The sequence below is a fragment of the Macrobrachium nipponense genome, chromosome 32 (genome assembly GCF_015104395.2).
Source record: "Macrobrachium nipponense isolate FS-2020 chromosome 32, ASM1510439v2, whole genome shotgun sequence".
Taxonomy (NCBI): Eukaryota; Metazoa; Arthropoda; class Malacostraca; order Decapoda; family Palaemonidae; genus Macrobrachium; species Macrobrachium nipponense.
Genome location: NC_061094.1, coordinates 41,858,837 through 41,873,955, shown reverse-complemented (window position 1 = coordinate 41,873,955; position 15,119 = coordinate 41,858,837). Strand labels below are relative to the sequence as shown.

The following is a 15,119-nucleotide window of genomic DNA, read 5'->3' as shown; positions in this document are numbered from 1 at the left end:
TTCCACCTCACTAATCAATACCACATGCCCCAAGGTCTAAAGAATATATATATATTCTTTAGACCATGACATGCCCAACCATCTCATTCTCGGCTCTCGTATCGTATCAGTAACCTATACTTAATATATTCTCATTATTCTCGCGCGCAGTGGAATCCCCAAAATCACCCTTAGTATCCGCTACCTGTTCGGTCGAGCTTCTGTTCTTGATGCCCAATGTCTCTGAACCATACATCATTTCTGGTCTGATTACAGTGAAATAGATCCTTGTTGTAAGTTTATTTCGCATTCTTTCGTGAAACGCCTCCCTCCATTTCCCCAAAGCTGCTTTAGTCCTACTTCCAACCCCGGATTCACGCCAACTTTCCTGGCTTAAATAGATCCTAAATATGTGAAGTTCTCTGTTTTAAATCTAGGCATCTTCTATTTTGTATACATAACCTATCCTATCAGTGTTATAAATTCAGGCCTCCTCTTTCTTTTATGTATGATATATCCTATCAGTGTTTTAAATCTTAGCCTCCTTTATCGTGTAGACGTAACATATCCCATCGTTTTAAATTCATCCCTCCTTTATCTTGTATATATAATATCCAATCAGTGTTTTAAATCTTAGCCTCCTTTATCTTGTATACATAACATATCCCATCAGTCTTTTAAATTCATGCCTCTTTTATCTTGTATACATAACCTATCCTGTTGGTGTTTTCAATCTTTGCCTCTTTTATTTTGTATATATATATAATCTATCCCGTCATTGCTTGAAAAAGACATATATGCTTACATACCGGGGTTTCGTGTACATGTAGTATGTAGGTACCATGCACTATATCGCTTTGACTGTTTGCTTAACTGACTGGAATTGTGTGACCATATGGTGACACATTGAAACCTTGGCCTCTAACACTTATCCTGATTTAGCCACGTGGCCTTCTGTTGGTGACTTGTTGTTTAGCAATTTCGTAATCCGAATGTAGTCATGGTTTCTTCCGTATGGTGTCTTGTTTTGGTATAGAAATATGTAACTTGGGATTTTTTACTTTTGGTAAAATAAGAAAAAGTAGAAAGTAGTCAGTCCCATTTTAGAATTGAGCCCATTCTTCCTTTGTCTTACTTTTATTTATATGATCATTGTAACCGGTCACTTCCTTCTGAACCTTACACTGAATCACAGACTATTTTTTGTAATGGCTCTTAAGGTATAATAAAGACCTCCGCCCTCAAGCAAACCTCACAATTCTTCTTCTTCAGCGTTCCAGGTGAACTTCTTTCGGTTTTAAATGCTGAGTCAGCATTCATTATTTACTTCATGGAAGTCTCCGCCGCAAATTGTAGCTTGTAAGCATGACTGGGCAGGACTTCTTTTATTCTATTTTCGTAAGGAAGCTGATATTTCCATTTCGTTTCATGATACCTGCTTGGATTTTAGCATAAATTTAATCTGCCTTGGTATGGAAGCTTTTTAATTAGCTCTGTGGCTTTAGAAAAACTGGTATGCAGCAGTTGGTCAGTAACTCACTCTTTTTCTCTCTCTGAAGGGAATGCTCAGAAAATCTTGTTTAAACTACCGCATGTGTTCCCTTTTTTTTTCAGGTTATTTCCAGTTTTCTCTTTGTTAATGCTTTTAAAATGAAGACAGTCATATTTTGGTCATAATGTACTGATTGTTTAGTTTTTGTAATTTATGATGTGGCATGCACGCAGCTCATTACAAGTGAAAGTACATAGCTTGCACTGCCTGGTATGTTTTGCGTCGATATTCTTACATAAGATGCTCATTCGAACGTAAAGAAATGTAGCTGCACAAGCATCTTATAAGTTTCGACGAACACCCAACTTCTCTGTGTATTCTTTGGGTATCGTGGTTCAAGACTTTTGATCCCTTAGCCTGCTTCAGAGCAGGAATCACGCGCCGACACAAGGTTATTTATCGACTAAGAAAATTTTCTAATATGAATATCTGTATGATTATATCCAACAGTCCTTGTATAGTTTATGATTTTTACCGAGAAGAAAGAACTGTTCATTCAGTTTTTTCCTAGGAAAAGGAATTCTGAGTCATTTGTTATGAATTTGTACGGAATTGGTAGCTGGGAGGGTTTTCATATTCTAAGAACAGGAAGGATTGCATATATATATACATATATATGTATGTATGTATGTACATATGTATGTGTGTGTGTGTGTAGAGATGGAGATACAGAGCCTTCTTTTTACTAGGGAAGTAGTATATATTTAGTTATGCTCATTTTGATCAAGGATAGAGAGACGGTATCACGTTTTCCAACTGTCTTGAAAAGTATCTGGAAAATGCGCCAATTTTTTTTTTCTGGAGGATTTTGACATTTATTGTGTTAGGGAAAATCATTAAGTTTACACACAATGTACATACAGACAATATTATATATATACACATATATATATTCACGATACGCCTTTTTCCCTTTAGAAGGGTTGGCTCCAATCGAGTTTTCACGAATTCTTTGTGATGCAATGTTTGCTCATTTATGCACTCATCTACTATGCTGCACCACAGTGTCCTAACCACTAGGTACTTACTGCTTAGGACTGCAGCCCACTGTTGATTTTTCAGAAAATGGTGTCAAAGACGTTTTGCTCCTATGCTGTCAAGTTTTAGTTTCTCGGTAATGAGTAAGGCAGTTCATAGTATGTTACGTCGGAAATCATTTATTTCTAGCAATCAAGTGCCTTTCCTAACTCATTTTTGCAAGACACTCCCATATCCCATTTACACGAGGTATTCCATGCTTACCTTATGACCTATAGCATAGTATAACTCCAAACCCAACTAGGATTCCCAAAAACAGTAATTTGTCTTTTCCGTTCTTTGACCATATCCACTATCACAAGTTTTTCCTCTTACCACTCTCAGTTTTTCCCGTGTAATCCTTGAACTAACACGTTTGTACTTTTTCACCTCTTCCCCATAGTTTTTATGATAATGCATCAAGCTCTGCGACTTGCATAACTGTATTTTTTCAGCCGAACCAGCTACCAGTTTTGAGCCAAAAACGATCCTTACCCGTACCACCTCCATAGCTGCAATGCATCAAGCTCTGCGACTTGCATAACTGCTTTTTCAGCTGAACCAGCCACCAGTTTTCAGCCAAAAACGATCCTTACCCGTACCACCTCCATAGCTGCATTTTTCAAGGAAACCATTGTCCAGCCAAACACGATCTTTTATCCTCACCGCACACCTAACCCATTCATTTTGTTCCTCACTCGGTGCCACCATAGCCAGCTTTCTCTCCTTAAATAAACCACCAGTCTCAATTTTTTTTTTTTTTTTTTTTTTTTAATTCTGCTCCACATTCTCATACATCCAAGAGCTTAAGATTTAGTATGTTGAATTCTATGTATACTTTTAACAATAAGAGTACAGGTTATGGGGCTGCAAGCCACACTCTCCTCCCCGCGTCCGTATGGTGACGAGAGTGGTATTGTTTTAATTTTATCTAGTCCTCCCGGATTGATAGCGTATTTGCTCCTGATTTTTGGGAAGAGTCTTATATGTCATTTAAGAAGGTATTGGCTTGAATATATATATTATATATATATATATATATATATATATATATTATGTATGTATATATATATATATGTATATATATATATATATATATCTATATATATATACACACACACACACATATATATATATATATATATATATATATATATTATATATATATATATATATACACACACACACACACACACACACACAAAAACAGCATCAACCCCTTTAACACTTGTAAAATGTACCTGATTTGACATATATATATATATATATATATATATATATATATATATATATCATTATATATATGTGTGTGTGTGTGTGTGTGTGTGTGTGTGCATTTATATGATTTTTTGTCACTTCACCGTCATACATATACATGCATTAAACTACAGATATCCTTTCATATCCAATTCGCTCTACTCGGAATTAATATATTTTCATATAGTTGACCGAAGGGGAATTTTCTTAGTTTATAATGATTTCGTGCTCTCGTGGATTCGAACCAGCGGACAGAGGAGAAATCAAGACTTCAGTGTAGTTATTGACTCGGCTAACAAGTGAGTATAAGTTGATACCGATTCTGTCGCAACAAATCACTGTCGGACTCAGATATATATATATATATATATATATATATAATATTATATATATATATATATATATATATATATATATATATATATAATGTGTACATACACCCATACGCACACATATACAGTGCGTAGCCTCACTGACAAGACGATCCTAATGGAATAAACCAAAGACGATTTCCAAAAGTAATCCCTCATGCTCGCTCTACCCAGCATAATGGCAGCCTTCGCGACAAATGTCAAGGGAAGGGAGGCGTGGGGGGAGACGGAAGCATTGTTACGCATGGCGGATGCAACCGCTGCCATGACGGAAACGACAGAGAGAGAGAGAGAGAGAGAATTTTGATTATAAAGGGTTTGTAAAGAGATGAAAATCGAAAAAATCGAATTTATTCATAGCAATGACACGAAAACAAATATTAGAACAATGTGAACTGCGTGATCATAGCAATTACTTTGTTTACATCCAGTTACAAAATTTATGCAGTTAATACATATGGAGTTTGCACACGTGTACACGGTAATATAAGCGAAAATCTCCAATTATAGGTTTGTATTTATGCGGATAAAACACTTACACCAGCCCATTTTGTATACGCACTTTATATATATATATATATATATATATATATATATATATATATATATATATATATATATATATATATATATATATATAGATATATGTATGTATGTATAAAGTTTATTAATGCTGAATTACACCAGACGTGAAATGACATTTAGCGAGTTACTGTGTAAGATGCCACACTATGCAAGGTCTATTTTAGCCAGATTTTTTCTCCCAGTTACTGGTCGCAGGGGAACACAATTAACTTCCACTGTTCCAGATGCCGTACTTAGTTTAAGTATATCTTAGTTTAACTAGACCACTGAACTGATTACTTAGCAACGGGACGGACCTACAGCTTTTTGCGGGATTCGAACCACATTATATCGAGAAATGAATTCCTAATCACCAGAAACAAATTTCACGTTCGCAGAGCGGGGAATCGAACTCGGAACTACCGAATCGGTAGGAGAGCACGTAACCACTCGTCTAACGAGGAAATAGATGTTACTGATGGTAAAGAGACTTGTTTAATGTTGGGTAAAGCAATGGCTGTAACAGTCTGAGTGTCTGTTCTTGTGGAAATTCACTTTATTTTCGGATCCCATTAGACTTGTTGCCTTATTATTTGTGAAAATATTTCGGCTGGAGGTTTTTTTTTTATTTTTTTAAGTCGACATATATCCTCATTCCGTGTCCACATCCGTGATTCTTCTGTGGACCTATTTGTGGGCTTGTTAAAATACCGTTTGTTTGTTTGTTTGTTTGTTTGTTTGTTTTTTTTTTTTTTTTTTTTTTTTTTTTGTAAAATTGAGAATAGAGGAAAATTCTTAGATGTCACGATTTATTTTGCAATTGTTATTTTGTGTACAAGACTTAGTTTGTACAATACGCCTATTGTACATCGCAGTTTTTTTCATGCATCCAAAGACAATTTCTTAGGCTGTTTTATAATAATCATGTGTGTTTTGCTAGGAAGTTTGCGCCGTCTGTTACAAGAACAGCGCCGTTTGTCAGCATAATGTCAAAACGTAATTTGAGATTAATAAACTAAGTACAGAAGCTTATCGTGAAGACACAAGTTCATATAGTGATATGTTGGAAGTTGGGTCTGAATTCACTCCTCACTTATCGACATGGTTTTGTTCCCAAGCGAAAATCAATTTTATTCGAAAACTGTAGTCGCCTAAGATTGTGTTTGAAAATTTGAGTACGTTCTAACATACTAGATCTTATTTTCTTTTCTAGTGGGCCTTTTTTCTTGAAAACATTTCATACGGACCACTTTATAATATTAGAAAGATCTTTTTACTGATCATACCTCGGAAAGCAATACTTACCCTTTAAGCACGTAGCTCTGCAAAGTCTTTGCAGACGTTCTATTGTCCATACAAGGCATCATAATTTAAACTGCATGGAGTCCTTTCATTTATTCACAGACTTTACACTGTGAATCTTATTTTGATTCACAGAACATGCACTGTTATGCAGGACCTTGTAACTGTTGACGAAGAATGCACTCCCTGACACATCCGTAGTACACAAAAATAGAAATGAAACAACCTGGAGATTTTGATCAGATGCGTAATATTTTTGTTGTTTTTGCTTTGTTATAAAAAAATATGTAAGAGAAAAGGTTTCAGTCATGTATGTATTATATATATACTATATATATATATATATATATATATATATATATATATAAATTATTAAATTATTTTTTATTTTTAATGTTGTTTTCGTATAAAACAACATATTAGACAGAAAGAGAGAGAGAGAGAGAGAGAGAGAGAGAGAGAGAGAGAGAGAGGCAGGGTTCCTTCTTTACTAGTAGGAACTCTGCACGCGTCTCTCTCTCTCTCTCTCGTCTCTCTCTCTCTCGTCTCCCTCTCTCTCTCTCTTCTCTCCGTCGCGACGATTATGGCCCAGAGTGAAATGGGATATCGCAAACGGCCCAAGGCTTTAATATTTTGTGTTTTGTTTTATTGTATCTTTTTATTACTCTATTTTTTTCGTGTTGCGTAAACGGATGATAGTAAGTAGGGAATGGGTGGCTGAAGTTATGTTAAATTCTCTGACATAGTGAACTCTTCAATTTTCGGTTAGAACATATTTTACCGGTGCATTTTAGGCTTTACTTAAGGCTTTATGCAGCGTCCCTGCTGCCCCAAGCTGCAACCCTTTTCATTCCTTTTTACTGTACCTCCGTTCATATTCTCTTTCTTCCCTTTGACTTTCCACCCTCTCCCAACGATTGTTTCATAGTGCAGCTGCGAGGTTTTCACCCCTGTTTCACCTTTAAAACCTCCCTATTAGAATGCTGTAACATTTACAGAATTAATTCGCTATGTGCTCAGGTTCTGACTCATCAGTCCTCGGATGCATCGCTCATTTTTTCAATTGATTTCATTTTCTCGTTATGTTTCCTGATGGATGAATTGAAACTTTCCGAATTGTGATTTTGCTTGCCCTCGAAAATCTTAGCCTTTGGTCAAGAGTGTCTTTGTCTGTTCCCCTTAATACCACTACTGTAACTGTTATCTAATAATATTATTAATAAAAAATGCCCACTCCTTCGGGATAGAAGGACCCCAGCGACACAGGGCAACCCGAGCGACGCTGATAACAAGAACATGACAATAAGGTGACATGCAGAAATGGCTGACTTGCAAAAAGATCAGGAGAGCGCAGGAAAACTAAAGCAGTGAAGATTGGCATTTTAAAATAGCATTACAGGCTCATAAAATTTTGAGTATCGATATTTTTTTATGTTGTTACGAAGGTCGTCATTCCACAGCTCTTACTATATTCTGTGCATTTTCTTCATGTTGTTAGCTTAACACGTTTGTGATTTCAGATCTTACTATATTCTGTCAATTTCTTCGTATTGTTAGCATATGTGGCTTGTGATATCAGATCTTACTATATTGTGTTCATATTCATCGTATTGTTAGCTTGGATGGTTTGTGATATCAGATCTTACTATATTCTGTTCATTTCCTTCATATTGTTAGCTTAACTCGTTTGTGATATCAGATCTTACAATATCCTGTGCATTCTCTTCGTATTGTTAGCATGTTTGGCTTGTGGTTTCAGATCTTTCTATATTCTGTACATATTCTTCTTTTTCTTAGCTTAGATGGTTCGTGATTTCAAATCTTAACAATATTCTGTGCATTCTCTTTGTATTGTTAGTATATGTGGTTTTTTTATTTCAGATCATACTATTGTATATTCTGTCTATTTCAGATATTTAACAAACATGGTTGTGATTTCAGTCCTTGCCATATTCTGTCCATATTTTACGTATTGTTAGCATATGCAATTTGTGATTTCAGATCTTCATATGCTGTCCATATTCTTCGTATTGTTAGCAAACATGGTGTGATATTTTAAGTCTTCATATATATATATATATATATATATATATATATATATATATATATATTATATATATATATAATATTATTATATATATATATATATATATATATATATATATATATATATATATATATATATATGTGTGTGTAGTTTTTGTGATTTCGAATGATATTGGAATGTTAGGACACAAAGAGAATGCCAATAGTTTTCATTTGCACTGGTAGGTTCTCTCACAAAGTCTATCAGATGAATGTCAAAGGGTCCTTGACATTACACCTAAAGGCGCGTTCTTTATCGATTTGAAAACTCCAGACTCGATTTCGCCCAGTAACACGAGATCAGAAACAGCAAGCAAATTGCACACGAAATGCTCGCTAATTCTGCAAGTAATGTTTGGCTGCGGAGGGAAAATTCCCTTCCCCCTTAACGGGCGTCCACGTCACGCCTTGCGGTTGCCTGCTTCTTGCAGCGTCCGCAGGTGAGGACGGCGTACTTCAACAGAAATACAGGGTGTCCATAAAATCCCAGTATCATTACAAATATTTATTGCTCAGAAACCATATAACATAGAGTAATGCTGGTTTTTTTTTTGTAGAATGAAGTGCTCTGAATGTAAACTTGAGGAACTGTAGAACTTCTACAAAAAAAACTGCATTACTCTGTTATATGCTTTCTGAGCAATAAATACTTGTAATGGTACTGGGACTTTATGGACACCCTGTACACTAATAAAAGCTATTGTTTGCATTGTTCTAATGACTTGATTTCCCTCGATAATTGATTTTATTCAATTGTAGTTTAGGTAAGACATATATTTTGATGTTGCGTTGTCCGTTTAAACCGCAAAGGATTTTGATTTTGTTTCAAGTGTTCGTGGGGGGAGTGATGTCAGGTATTACAAGGTTTCTGACATTGTATTTGCACAGTTCAAATATCATTTCCTTATACCGCTGTTGGAAAGGTATAGTCTTGACAGTGACTAATGTGCATGTATCTGTGTATATATATACATGTATATGTATAACACGTTTGTGTGTTTTGGGAAAAAATTACGAGTTAACACGTGATGACTATAATGTGTTTGTTATGTCTGTTCATGCATACGGGCTGCCTTAGAATAGGATATCGTGCTGTATACACAAATGTTCATGTTTTTTCTTTTCAACTAACTTAGTCACATTTTCGTAAAAGAGCATAATAATGCTGTAGTGTGTCTTATAACTGCTTTAGGGATATGTGTCAGGTGAGAGTCGTCCAATTTTGTATAAATTCATGCTGGAAATCGTATTTAATAAAGCTTTTTAGGAGACTCTTGCCTCAGGCTAATAGAAGCTTGTTGAGGACTTTCAGTTACCTCTTTTCATTTCGTATTGAAAACTTAAGCAATGGGAAAATTCATTGTTGGTTCTCTGTCCTTTCAGTGATATTTTTTTTTCTCAAATGACGAGTATTTATAGGTAAGGAAGGAGTATATATAGGTAAGGAATTTTTCGCTAATTTAGGCAATAATGCAACTTTGTCATACTTCTTATGGGAAAGCGAGACAGAAATTTGATTTATTAACTGCCGAACATTTATAATTTTTCAAATGTTAGATTTTAGGGGAAACCAGTGGGTTGTTCAGCTTGCTGCTTCCTAAATTTCTGGTTTACATTAGTATACTGAATGCTCGCAGGACCTTCCACTTTCTTGGGTTTGAGTTCTTCCCACTTCTAGGATTCACGTGACGACACAAGCCTATGTGTGTGTGTGTGTGTGTGTGTCTGTGTTGTGTCCATGCATGTAAACATACGCACACACACACACGTATATAGCATTTATACTTTCCTTTTTTCTTTCTTTCTTGCATCATTGCTCTATTATTCCTTCACGCGTATGTCCATTCACAGATTTGCGGCTCCTTCCGTCAGAACTGATTCTCAAAACCAGCGATAATTGCTTTGTGTTCAACATTTGCAAGAAAACAGTTTTCGTCGTAAATTTAGTTTTTTTATTTATTTATTTTTGTTGTTGTTGTTGCTGTCAAGAGACATGCCAATGGTTAATGTTGTTACTCGGTAAATATTACCATTGTTTTATTATGGAAGGAGTGTGACTGACATCATAATTTCCTGCCATTCCTTAGATGGCAAGATTGTTGCGCAGTGAAATTATCCAAAGCCCATTTTCTTAACAGATTCCTTGAAGACTTGTCTTACATGCAAGTGAACATATATGTTGTGACCTTTCCAATTTTTTGCTACTTTTACTGCATTTGCTCTTCCTCGTTATAAGAACATCCAGCAAAATGCTGACGTTCGCGAGTTAGCTGCATAGAAGATGGAACATTTTTAGGGTGAATGCTATTTCTCATGAGTGTTTGATTATTATTATTATTATTATTATTATTATTATTATTATTATTATTCAGAAGGTGAACCTTATATATATATATATATAATATATTATTCTATATATATACATATATATAATATATATATATATATATATTATTGATTATTATCTAATTACACCACACACAACACATTATTATTATTCAGAAAGGGGACTTATATATATTATATATATATATATCTATTCGATATTCTTATATATATATTATTATATATATATATATATATATATATATATATATATATAGATATTATATATCTATATATATATATATATTATATTATATATAGATATATATATATATATAATATATATATGAAACAAGCCCACAAGGGGCATCAACTTATGATTGGTACTTGAACACGAATTCTGCTAGCTGCACCCAAGGTCCATATGTGCACTTTGGCTACACTATCACCCTTTTCTTACGTACAGGTGCTTGTTCTCAAGTTGTTGTTTCTGGGTTGTGACTTGTGACCAATCCCCGGGAGACCTTTGGAGATCGCTGGGATGCCCTTGGAATTCGCATTTCCTATTTTTTGGCATCCTTTAGCCTCTGCTTTGGATGGACTTCGTCACTCTGAGCGGAAAGTCTTTTCTCCTTGACTCTTATCTACACCTGAAGGTCGCTGTAGGGGGATAGTGCTGTCAGTGCACCTCACGCTGTGCACTGTAGTCATTACTTAAGGTTCTTTACAGCCTGCCTTCGGCCCCCTAGCTGCAACCCATGTCGCTCCTTTTATTGTACCTCCTTTCATATTCTCTTTCTTCCATTTTACCTTCTACCCTCTCCTAATAATTGATTCATAGTGCAACTGCGAGGTTTTCCTCCTGTTACACCTTTCAAACCTTTTACTGTCAATTTCCGTTTCATCGCTGAATGGCCCCATAGGTCCCAGTGCTTTGCCTGTGGCCTAATTTCTATATTCAGTTTAATTCAAGACACCTAAATTCTATGTTCAGTCTAATTCAAGACACCTGGAGGTATTTCCCATGTAAGTCGTTCAAGAGTGACCTTTTGACCGTCCTGGTCTAACCCAAGTGCCGTGAGCAGCGTCTCCTCCTCCGGCCGGAGATATCTTCGTCTTTGTTTCTCGAGAGTCGTAGTGAAAAGCACACCGGTACAATAATTCTCACCTTGTTTTTATTTGTGGCCTTGCCACACAAGACTGTATTGTCAGAATTGATAGGAAACAATGAAGTTGGGCAATTGTTTTTCTCTGTTATTTCTTATCTACATTCCCTGAATTCCTTTTGGAAGGGAAGCGTTCCTCTCCTGCCCAGTCACTTAATATTTACTAACTTACAGTGGCAACTTTTTACAGCCGACATCAGGGATGCGTGCTTTGACTCGACAAACATCAGCAGGCACATGACGTTCCTCATGAGGGCCTGCATGGCTGAATCCTAATCCCGCCCCCATGAGTCAGCCTTCGTTCCTATAAGTTGGTCTTGGGAGAATCAATGTCATTCGTGTTTGCAACCTCGGTAATGGTCAGGCATTGATTTCGTCATAGTGTCGCAGTTACGTCAGTGTTTGTGATGGATGCTGGACGTTGCTATTTTAAATCCTCGAGTTTTTTTTTCTATCTCTTCTTTCGTGCTCTCCTACCTGTATTAGAATTTTAAAAAGAAAATTAGTATTAGGAACGTGTTGAAGAATCATCCTTATCAGTGTTTTATTCCATTATATGTTTCTTCGTTTTAAAGACAGCCTAAATTATTGTTAGCAAAATTGCATAACTTGGATTCGAAACTTAAGACAAGTTGAAATAATTCCAACCTTTTTATACGTCTGCACGAATTTGTGGAGCCGAAGAAGAGCCCAATTTTCGAGAGTCATATTTGCGCAACATATTTGTGCCATAAAAACAAAATGAGTATCATTTCTTGCAGATGTAAAAAATAGCGTCGAAATAAGAGTTCGATAATGAAATAGTGGGTGTTACTAGCGCTCACCAGCGAAAACCAGAATGTTCCTGCTCACGAGTCTTTGTTCTCCTGAAGGTATATCCTTGACGTTAAGGTCGGTCTAAGGCTGAGATGTCCCCCAGAATTGGGCCTCAACTTGAAACTACTGTTTCGTTTCTTCCTAACATTATGAACATGAAAATGGTACTATTTTCAGCCACCCAGTTTTTACCACTGTAGGAGTGGCGATAGGAGTAAGTTATCCTTTTGTAAGCCATTTTATACCATAAATATGCATGCTACCCTCATACAGTCGGCCACCACCAATGCCCATGGGACATAATCGATATACTCCACCATGAGAACGAAGGAGAAGCCACAGAGGGAGAAAGGAAACAGGCCTTAATTTCTCCCATCGTGCCTCTTCCGGGAACTTTATATTGAATACAGTTCCCCGTACCTGGCCTGATGAGAGTGAAACTTCAAAACTTGAGGCAAATTATAAGCTCTTTTTCCTTTCTTTCTCTCTTTTGTTTCCTTGGTTTCATGGTGGATATATCGATACATTTTATCTTCGTGATTACGTATGCAACAGATGTATGTAAATGACATCATTCCTAGTTTCATTTTAATATTGGCGACTGAAGTGCATCATATGATATAACTGCAGGATTGAGAGTTATGACCATATCGTGAGACCAAGCCTCGTAACCTTTAGTTTTTGACAAGATATTTAAGGATAATAGTTACTACAGAAAGTGAGGAAGGACTATTTTGATGGTCAGTATTGTAACCACCTTTGAAAAAAAAACTGTGAATGAGAATTTGTAGTTGCCAGCTTTTAGTATGGGAAGCACTCTTTAATTCGGAGGTTCTATGTTACCGTACACCATAAACCGAATGATTTTGAGGGTTTTCGGTATTGAAACCTTAAAGAGGAAGCATTCAATTAGTGATTCACTGTTTGCTGGTAGAACTTCACAACATTCTAAGATTGAAAAATATTTAAAAGAAATATATTGATACTGTCTCTCTGTAAATGAGGAAAATATGATTGACCGAGTATCATGAATTTGTCTTGTTATTACGCCCTGTTAGTAAGCACTTGAGCGGCTTGAATTTGATTACATTGTTTTGTTTATAACTGATCTAAGCTGGATGTTTTCTCTATTTCCGTTTCTCTTCATCGATTATGTCTCCGCTCGTCTATTTTTATTATTTTTTTTTTTTATTCAGTCCCCCGAGAATCAAGGCCTTCGGATTTTAAGTGAGACACGGACCTCAAGGACATATCCATGGTATGGAAAAGTTGGAAATGGGAAACTGAGTGTTTTCCCCAAGTTTAATCGGCCCGTTATTATGATAAAAACGAGGATAACAGTTTCGTCATAAAAGGACAGTTCGTCAGGAAATACAAATTTTTCTGTTCATTTTGTATTTTGATTTTGGTGTCTGTTCCTTTCTGGCCATTTTCAGTTGTCTCACATCGACTGATTGTATTATTTAGTATATTACCGTTGAGGCTCATAAAAAAAAATGTATTAAGTTTATTCGTCCCTGGTTCCACCCTAATTATTTCAACAATATTTCCCAGTTTGGAAATATTTGGCGGTATTACCCTGGGCTTGACCGTGAGCAACTCTGTGGCAAGGTTGACTGACCACATTGATCATAAAAAAAAGGCCATCAGTTTGAACCGTTGGGAAATAGCCACTAGATGCTTTGCATTGTTTAGAAATACAATTGATAATTGGGTAACTTCTTTTCTTCCTGTGCATTATTCTCACTCGAATAGTCACTTATGTAGACAATAAATTTCACGGCAGCCTCGTTTGTGGAGACAATAATCGCCTCTTGTCAAGGTTTCCTTGCCGGTTGTCCGTGGAATAGATTTCCCATATATACGATTCTCTGTGGGGCTTCATCTGCCTCGAAGGTCACGTGAGTCTTTCGTTCCTTGTTTGTTTGTTCGTTTTGATGTCTGGATCGTCAACGTCGTTGGAGTCGAAGCGGAACTTCGGTCTTCAGTTATTTTAAGAATTTGTCCACGTTTATAATATTATAATTTTTTTTTTCTTGAAAATTATTTGAAATGTTCAAGAACGAATTCTGTATCGTATCTCATTCCTGATGAACTGCAATGGCATATATATATATATATATATATATTATATCTATATATATATATATATATATATATATATATATATATATATATATATATATATATTCTCAAGTCTAAATATGTATTATAAATGTGTACATATAATTTTATAGTATGGAAAGTTATGGGTATGTATTCATTATAATTTGTTTATCTGACTAACAGGATTATTTTTTGTATTCCACGAGCTTGCATTTTGATTCAGTTTATGTAATGCCTTACAATAACTGCCGTTTCTATGCGCTACATCCAGGGAAAGTAAATGGATTTCTCTCCCTGTATAGTGTGTGTGAGTGCCATGTTTGTTCAACATTATACGTGAGTTTGTTAAGCCTTTTTTTTTTTTTTTTTTTTTTTACCTATACCTGTATATAATTATGAGTGGAAGGTCATCGAAAATAAGAGGAAGTTGCTCTTGAGGTCGAGGAAAAAGGGTAGGAGGCCTGGGTGTCTTTTAAAGGGCTTCTGGAATGTACGTTCTTTGTAAACAAAGATTTACTATGAATGGGATGTATTTCTTACTCATGCTGATGTTTTGTTTCATATTGTTATAAAAAGTCT

At 35.7% G+C, this 15,119-nt stretch overlaps 1 protein-coding gene across 5 annotated transcripts in view; it reads left to right on the top strand.

Annotated features, from left to right (window-relative positions):
- LOC135207478 (inositol hexakisphosphate and diphosphoinositol-pentakisphosphate kinase-like) overlaps positions 1–15,119 on the top strand; it is a 173,083-nt gene that overhangs the window by 39,283 nt on the left and 118,681 nt on the right. The window lies entirely within an intron of this gene.